General features: G+C 38.7%; 1 protein-coding gene across 3 annotated transcripts in view; it reads right to left on the reverse strand.

Annotated features, from left to right (window-relative positions):
* LOC135216933 (ribokinase-like) overlaps window positions 1-407 on the reverse strand; it is a 248,744-nt gene extending 248,337 nt beyond the window's left edge. The window contains exon 1 of one of the 3 annotated variants that reach the window (XM_064252482.1): window positions 368-407. The gene's annotated coding sequence lies outside the window, so the exon portion shown is untranslated. Of the gene's footprint in view, window positions 1-63; window positions 203-367 lie in introns of those variants that run through there. The other 2 variants (XM_064252483.1, XM_064252480.1) reach the window with 2 other exon arrangements.
* Window positions 408-8,809: the final 8,402 nt, after the last annotated feature.

Here is an 8,809-nt window from a genome sequence, read left to right on the forward strand (position 1 = left end):
AGCCTATTTACAGATGGTTAGCTGTGCCTAGCTAATAGCTTTAGTAAAGAAGAAACACCTTACGCTAAACACAGGTAACTGTCATGCGCCACTTATCAGAAAGGACTGTAATCGAAACTTCTAGGTACTGTAAATATATAATTGTATTGAATTGTCTGGACATTTTAAATAGCCAACCTCAAGGCTCAAGGTCAGTTGTATGCGCAGGGGTTTGCCTTTGTAACGGCGTCTAAATTGCTTATGCCTTACTTATAATCTGCTACTATTTTTTCTTCTTTCTATTACTTTCATTAGAGAATTATCCTCCAACTACATTACTTATGTCTTTACAGCCAGATTAGCTTAGTTCGAGTATTTAGCGTTTTACCTTTTAGTAGAACCGTGAAGTACGGATTCTGGCTCTAAGCACGCTACTATACAAAACTTATTGTCACGTATAGTATAATATAGTTATAGTAGGTCCGCTCGATTTCTAACCATTTCCTACGTGATAGATAAAATAGCAAATGATAAGCGGGACTTTGAGTTTGGTAAAGTGAGGATGGAAATTACTTAGGAAAAGATAAGTCAGAATGATAAGCCGGTTCAAATTATGGTGACATAGAAGGAAGACCCAAAGTTGATCCCTGCACCTCAACGCAAGTGACTGACTACAACAGTGCTTTAAAAACTGGATCTGAAGGATTACATCAAAGAGATAGGGAAAATGATAGGATGGAAAGATGCATTGTTGATAAGAAACATGAATGAAAACGGCAAAGCAGGCATAAGATGCGCTGCGGGAGAAACTACTAATATTGAAATAACAGAAAATGTGAGGCAAGGTACAATTTACGGCCCAAAGCAAAGCAGCAAAGTGACAAAGTGAATGATAAAAGCGGGAAGAACGTAACACTCACAAGAAATATAGAAATAGAGTCCCTAATATATGTTGATGACATAATGTTCCCCACCAACAGGAAATAAGGAATAGAAATGGCAATTGTCGCAGCCTAGAGCAGCTTAGAAAATTACAATTAATACTAAGCCAAGTGAGTCGTCAGCAGTGCTGGTAATATATAAAAAGCAAAGAAAACAGATGTCCACATAAAAAACAGGTTAAAATTGCCCGATTAGTAGTGTAAAAGAATATAAATACTTAGGAGATGGTATACACACTAAATGGCTCAAAGGAAGCAAGTATTAGAGTGCCAACTATAAAAAAAAAATAGAAAATTAGAAAATATGGGGACGTTAAGAAAGTAGGAAATATGGCATTAGAAGTAAGGAAAAATATCTATGAAACAGTGTCTACTAACATCATTTGCCAACATAGAGACGTGGAGTAACTTGACGGAAAACAAATCAAATACGCCAGAGAAAATGCAATACAGGATTGTGAGGACCAGAGATTAAGACAGGTAGCTGGGATACTGATGATTTATTTACTGTTTGTTGATGTTTAAGATTAAGCTGGCTTTATGCCAGCACGGGCTCTTGCTCAAGAGCAGCCCGTAGGGTTTATTTACAGACAAACTGGGTTGACAGACAGGTGCGGACGGATAAGTAGTACAGTCTCGCACCGGGAACAGAAATGACTGAGACAGTAGATTTGTGTTTCCTTACAGACATACATTTAGATATATTAAGGCGTACAAATAATGGAATTGCATGTGTTGTACATCGGCGGAAAGTAAGAACAACGCGACTTGATGACTGGATACAATGAAAATAGGGAAAAAGCGTTGTCCTTACAAATACTCCGCCCGACGACAATGATTATGGAGTAATTATTGGATGACAATCTTGGAAGCAGGTGGCGACCCCGTGTCCTTGTGACACTTGTTGTGGGGCGTCATCGAGTGTGGAGTCCTTCGGTTTTCCTGGCTGACAGGATGCCTCCCCTGGCGGTTTCCTGGGGGGGTTCTACTGTACGCCGGGGCGACCAAGACTGCGAGAGAGATAGCTGCATTGTGTGTGGTGATGGAGTGGGATGGGCCGTGGGGACCCCCAGGTGCGGCAGCTTGTAGGTTGGGCTGAGGAAGTCCCCAGCACGGCAGCATCATCCCACGGGCAGAGCAGAACCACAGGTGAGCAGCGGCGTCAGCAGGTTGAGGGAACCTACAGGTAGCGGCATCGGCAGGCAGGGGAGGCCCACAGGCGTGGCAGCGTTGTCGGTGGGCCGAGGAGGACTACAGGCGGCGGCGTCGGAAAGGGTGAGCAGGTCCACAGGCGTGGCATCGACGTCAGGAAGGCCGAGCTAGCCCCAGGAGCAACGGCAGCATCGAGGGTTTGAAGAGGCCTACAGGCAGCATCGTCAGGGGGCCGAGCAGGCCCACATGTGTGGCAGCGACGTCGGGTGGGTAAAGCAGGTCCCTCGGTGTAGCAATGGCGTTGGCAGGCAGGAGAGGCCCACAGGCAGTGACATCAGGGGGCCAAGCAGGTCCACACACGTGGTATTGACGTCAGGAAGGCCGAGCGAGCCCCTGGAGCGACGGCAGCATCGAGGGTTTGAAGAGGCCCACAGGCAGCGACGTCAGGGGGCCGAGCAGGCCCACATGTGCGGCAGTGACGTCAGGTGGGTAAAGCAGATCCCTGGGTGTAGCAATGGCATCGGCAGGCAGGAGAGGCCCACAGGCAGCGACGTCGGGGGTGGCTGAGCAGGCCCACATGTGCGGCATTGACGTCGGGTGGGTAAAGCACGTCCCTGGGTGTAGCAGTGGCGTCGGCAGGCAGGGGATTTCATCTGGGGACTTGCAGGTGAGGCAATGGTGCCGAGGGAAGAACCGAGGAGGCCCAAAGGTTCAGCGGGTCGAGCTATCTGGTGAGGCAAAGGAGGCCGCGACGTCTGATGGATGTTTCTGAACCGCCACCTGAATTTTGTGTTGGCTGACCAGCACCCAGCTACCCGTCCTCGAAAATAAACGCCAAAACACGCTGGGAAGCAGTGCCGTGATTAGTCCATTAATGGCGTTGGTGTCATCCTCGTAATGGAGTTTTCAGAGACCTAAACTTTGGCGCCGTATTGAGTCTGTTAAAGGTTCTCTGAAGGTAAGCGGCTGTAATTAGTCTGTTAAAGGCTGGGCCTAAACCGCTGTGTCACTAACTCCGGGAGGTCACCAGTTGTAAGGACCAGAGATTAAAAATGAAGCTGTGGGCGGAGGATTGCTAGGAAAGTATTTAGCAATAATATATATATTATATATATATATATATATATAATATATATGATATATATATATATAGATATATATTATATAAAAAATATATGAATATAATATATATAATTATATATACAATATATATTGTTCAAGATTTTAAGCTAGAACCAAGGAAAAATAAAGTCTTTCACCCATGTTTAACGCATCTATGTCTTATACAAGTTGCCCCTTCCACTTTGGAGGAATCCATTCTCCTTTCTTTTGAAAAAGCTATCTCTTCTCCCATTGGTTGTTGGAATTACCCCCACAGGGACTGGAGGTGTGGTTTCCCAGGAGAAAACTTCAAAAGGCCTTGAACACAGCGGCCCATCCTCAGAGGAACACCAGACCTAAGCCAGGTCAGAGCCCTTGCTCCTTACCAGACGCCGCTGCCCCCCCCCCCCCCTCCCTCCTGGGCCTGGCTTTCCCATGCTTTGGGAAGCCCCAAGTATATCTTAAAGTCCATATTGCCGAGACATCAAGAAGACGACCAGCCTCATCCATAAGGTACTGTAGGGAAATTCTGTTTCAACCAGGGAATTGTTTTTACCTTTGTCTGTATTTCATTTCCTTTTTCCCAGGCGACTTGTGCAGTGTTTCATTCCCCCCCCCCCCCCCCACCATCTGGGCTAAATTCTGTAATTACTCCCCTGTGATACTAGTAACATCCCCTTAGTGAACCTAAGCCACGAAATAGTTTCTGCTGTGTAAATTTCCCAGTCATTTCATTCCCCCAATGAGTGGCCTTTTGATTGAAAGAAAGTAGTGAGTAACGTTCACCCTCTGGTGCGCCCCTGCCTTATGCCTGTTTCCTCTATTTGCAGACAAACGCTGTGCCTGGCTGTGGTAGGAATTGGAAATCCTTTGAAGCTTGCAATCTTGATCCGTTCCGCAATTTTCTGAATTGCTCCCGCCACGTGTTCAGGTGGATTGAAAAGTGGTCCCCCCACCCCTTGTGTTCCTGGACCTCTGTAAATTCATGTAAATATAGTGCTTTTAAAACTAGAGTCCAGCTTTTATGTAAATTCCTTCCTCCTCAGTAAAATTGGCTTTACACCTGAGAAGTTTAGCTTTTCTTTTTTTTCTTTGTTCAAACCCCTCGTCCTCCAGTCAAGGCCTAAATTTTCAGTGAAATTGTATTTCTGGGAGGAATCGAGGTGGAATTTTGAATAATATATATATATATATATATATGTATATATATATATATGTGATATATATATATATATATGTTATTACACGTATATATATATATATATATATATTATAATATATATATATATATAGATATATATATATATATATGTACGTATGTATGTATGTATGTATGTATGTATGTATGTATGTATAACTGCTGAATCACGAAAGTTAGAATGTGATAAATCCATAAATAAGGTATAAGCCACGAAAGGAAAGATAAACTATGGAGTTTCTGCAAGAATAAGTTTTTGTTTACCAAAGATCTGAATGTGGCCAGCTGTCGCCCTGTATAATCCTTTAATTGCCTTCTCCCTGTATCTGAGCAGTTGGACCTAATCTTTTTGTTCTTAAATTGTACCCATGTTTATGCTTGTTTGGAAAGGTTACTCATTCTCCAGGTGCATTGGATTCTATGTACTAATCTCCTTATAATCCCTATCTGCCAGTTATACGACCTTTCCTTTACTCTCAATTTCTCATGTAAGTCAGTTTGTCTGCTAAGTAAAGGATGTTGAATCGAAAGATCTTGCAGAAACTCCGTTGTTTATCTTTCCTTTGTGGCTTATAATATATATATATATATAATATATATATATATATATATATATATATATATATATATATATATATATATATATATAAGGACATTAAAACTAGGGTAGGAGACATAAAAGGCTAGCCCTGAAAATTAAGAATGCTGTTAACCTGGAGGGCGATAGATGTCAAAGCTATAGCATGGCTCTGCCTCAGTTATAAAGAAATAAATGAAAAGGGGTTGGGTTAAAAGTAAAGTGGAAATAATTGGTAATATCTAATTTAGAAACATCTTTAATTTTTCGGGGTTATTGTTGCAGGAAATGGTGATAGATAGGAATTAAGATAAATATTTTGAATTACTATTAAAGTAAAGTAAAACTAAATACGAGCAATGTACTAAACACCAAGGGGCACGAAGCGTTGCACCTCACGTAAGTAGTGTACTGTGCCCGCAACTGTGTTTGTGGAGTGAGCGCTTAAGAATCAGGAACCAAACTTTTCAGGGTTCTTGTTGCAGAAAATGGTAATGTTCAATTATTAAAATAAACAGTTTGATTTAATCAATCGTAAATAACAAGAGGATTCAGTGTCAGTTTAAATTATTATATTAACAGCATGGAGGAGACAAGCTACAAAGTAATACTGCTTCAAGTTGAATAGCTCTGCACCCATGAAACTATAAACAGTACATGAACAGTGTTGTATACCAGCAAGTGTGTTTGTGTAGTGAGCGTATAGGAGGTACCTGGAACTATAAATATTAAAAATGCTGCAATGTTGAAAAAAATGTTGTAGCCAAGACAGTAGCATTCGGTGATCAAACAATATATTGGAATGTAATTCCTTCTCAAAAATAATGTGGCAAAATAGGCAAGTTAAATAAAAAGGTAAAAAAAAAAGTTTACGAAATAAATTTTTAAGATATTATGTTCAGCTTCATTCCAGATAAATGTTATCTGATATGTGTGTATTCTCCTTTCTCTGGGCTTGAAGTGCAATGTAAATAATTTCTTTAGTATTTATATGATCGTCAAATTACAGTTCTTTATTTCTCCCATGTCACATCCTAAGTTTTCCACAAAGGAGAGCTCTTATAATGAATTGTGTACGTATAAATAAAACTGACATATCATGAATAGAATACGGACAAATAATACAAAGTGCACTTACCAAAGTAAGTAACAATTTCTTCCACGCACTGTCTTTGGTAACTCTAGAATAATGCATGAGAAACTGGCACTACAAAATCAGTGTAAACAGACAGAATTCAACCCCCAAAGGTCTTCTCAAGTTTTCATCAAGAGTGGGAGTTACCTAATATCCTAATATAGCAGCAACATAACAGTTAAATCAACAATGCAGATGTTCAGCAGAAATTAAAACAAATTATTTGCATCTATAATTCTTAACCCTTAAACGCCGGAGCGGTAATAAAAAAAATGACTCCCGTATGCCGGAGGGGTTTGAGAGTGAGCGCGTAAGCGGAAAAAATATTTTTTTCAAAAAATCACAGCGCGCTTAGTTTTCAAGATTAAGAGTTCATTTTTGGCTCCTTTTTTTGTCATTGCTTGAAGTTTAGTATGCAACCATCAGAAATGAAAAAAATTATCATTATCATATATAAATAATGCGATATATGATAGCGCAAAAACGAAATTTCATATATAATTGTATTCAAATCGCGCTGTGCGCAAAACGGTTGAAGGTAACAAGTTACTTTTTTTTTCGTTGTAATGTGCACTAAATTGCGATTATTTTGATATATAACACATTGTAAAACGATAAAAGCAACACAGAGAAAATATCACAAAATAATGCATGAATTCGTAACGCGCTTACGTAAACACATATTTTTTTCAAAAATTCACCATAAATCTAAATATTGTCCTAGAGACTTCCAATATGTTTCAGAATGAAGACAAATGATTGAATATTACTATACTGTAAGAATATTAGCTTACAAATGCAGTTTTCGACCATATCTGACGAGCTAAAGTTGACCGAATGTCGAATTTTTTATATATATATTTTTTTATATGCAATTATTTCGGAAATAAGAAAAGCTACAACTTTCAAATATTTTTCGTTTTATTTTACATGAAATGCGCACATTTCATATATAAAAACTCTATGAAATGCCTAATATGAAACGGAGCAAATATTCCGAGAATGGGACTTACGCATTTCGGAGATTTGTGGCGGAGAATCCGCGCGCGGAGGGAAGGAAAGGAAAAAGTTTTTTTTTTTTAAAAATTCACCATAAATTTAAATATTGTGCTAGAGACTTCGAATTTGTTTCACGATGAAGATAAATGACTGAATATTACTAGACGGGTAAGTTAGTTTTATCTTACAATTGCGTTTTTTCGACCATTTCGGTAGAGTCAAATTTGACCGAACGTGGTTTTTTTTCTATTTATCGTGATTTATATGCAAATATTTCGAAAATGAGAAATAGCTACAACCTTCAACTATTTATTGTTGTATTATACATGAAATTGCGCACATTTTCATATATAAAACGTTATGTAACGGCTAATTTAAAATGGTGCAAACATTACCACAATCGCACGTATGATTTTTTCGGAAGAGTTACCGCGCGGACGTAAAGAAAATTTTATTTTTTTCATAAATTCACCATAAATCGAAATATTGTGCTAGAGACTTCCAATTTGTTGCAAAATGAAGGCAAATGCTTGAATATTACTAGAATATAGGCGTTTTAGCTTACAATTGCGTTTTTCGACCATTTCGGTAGAGTCAAAATTGACCGAAGGTTGAAAATTTGTCACTTATCATTTTTTATATGAAAATATTTCAAAATTGATAAAAGCTACAACCATGGGTTGTTTGTAGTTGTATTGTGCATGAAATTGCGCACATTTTCATATATAAAACTTTATGTAACGGCTAATTTAAAATGGTGCAAACATTACCACAATCGCATGTATGATTATTTTCGGAAGAGTTACCGCGCGGACGTAAGGAAAAAGTTTTTCATAAATTCACCATAAATCGAATATTGTGCTAGAGACTTCCAATTAGTTGCAAAATTAAGTTAAATGATTGAATATTACTAAAATATAAGAGTTTTAGCTTACAATTGCGTTTTTCGACCATTTCGGTAGAGTCAAAGTTGACCGAAGGTTGAAATTTTGGCACTTATCGTTATTTATATGAAAATATCTTAAAACTGATAAAAGCTACAATCATGAGTATTTTTTTTGTTGTATTCTACATAAAAATGCGCACATTTTCATATATAATACTCTATGTAAAGGCTAATTTAAAATGGTACAAAAATTATGTCAAAGTGACGAAATAATTTCAGAGATGTGTCACAGATACTTTTTAGTGCGGCAAGAAAGAAATTCGCGCTTGCGCGCCTGCGTAACGATTGTAAACAAAACAACACCTTGATCCGTTGAACTCCCAGCATCCCCAAGGCGCGTGATTCAAGAGTTTTCGGCTGGTAGGCCTAAAAGTATTTTTCCGCGAATTTTTAAAAACTTTTGTATGTCGACGTAAAATACGTCCAGTCGGCACCCGAGAGACAAAAAATGTCGACGTAAAATACGTCCAGTCGGCGTTTAAGGTTAAGTAAATTTAACGCTGTTAAATTCAAATTTATTTTAACAATTCCCCCCCCCAAAAAAAAAATCTCAGAGGATGTCCGTAGAACCTTAGCACAAGAGACATTTTAACTCTATATATATACTAATCAACTCAAGAAGAAAAATCTCTAAGCACCTATTGTTTCATTCATATCTGTTCGAGGATCGTTAAAATCATGGTCGGCAAAACAATTATGAATACTGAACGTCGGAAAATAGGCTACTTGAAGCAGGTGAAGTTCACTTGCGTAGTATTATAATAAAGCTTAAAATTCAACG

This window comes from Macrobrachium nipponense, chromosome 6 (assembly GCF_015104395.2).
Source record: "Macrobrachium nipponense isolate FS-2020 chromosome 6, ASM1510439v2, whole genome shotgun sequence".
Taxonomy (NCBI): domain Eukaryota; kingdom Metazoa; phylum Arthropoda; class Malacostraca; order Decapoda; family Palaemonidae; genus Macrobrachium; species Macrobrachium nipponense.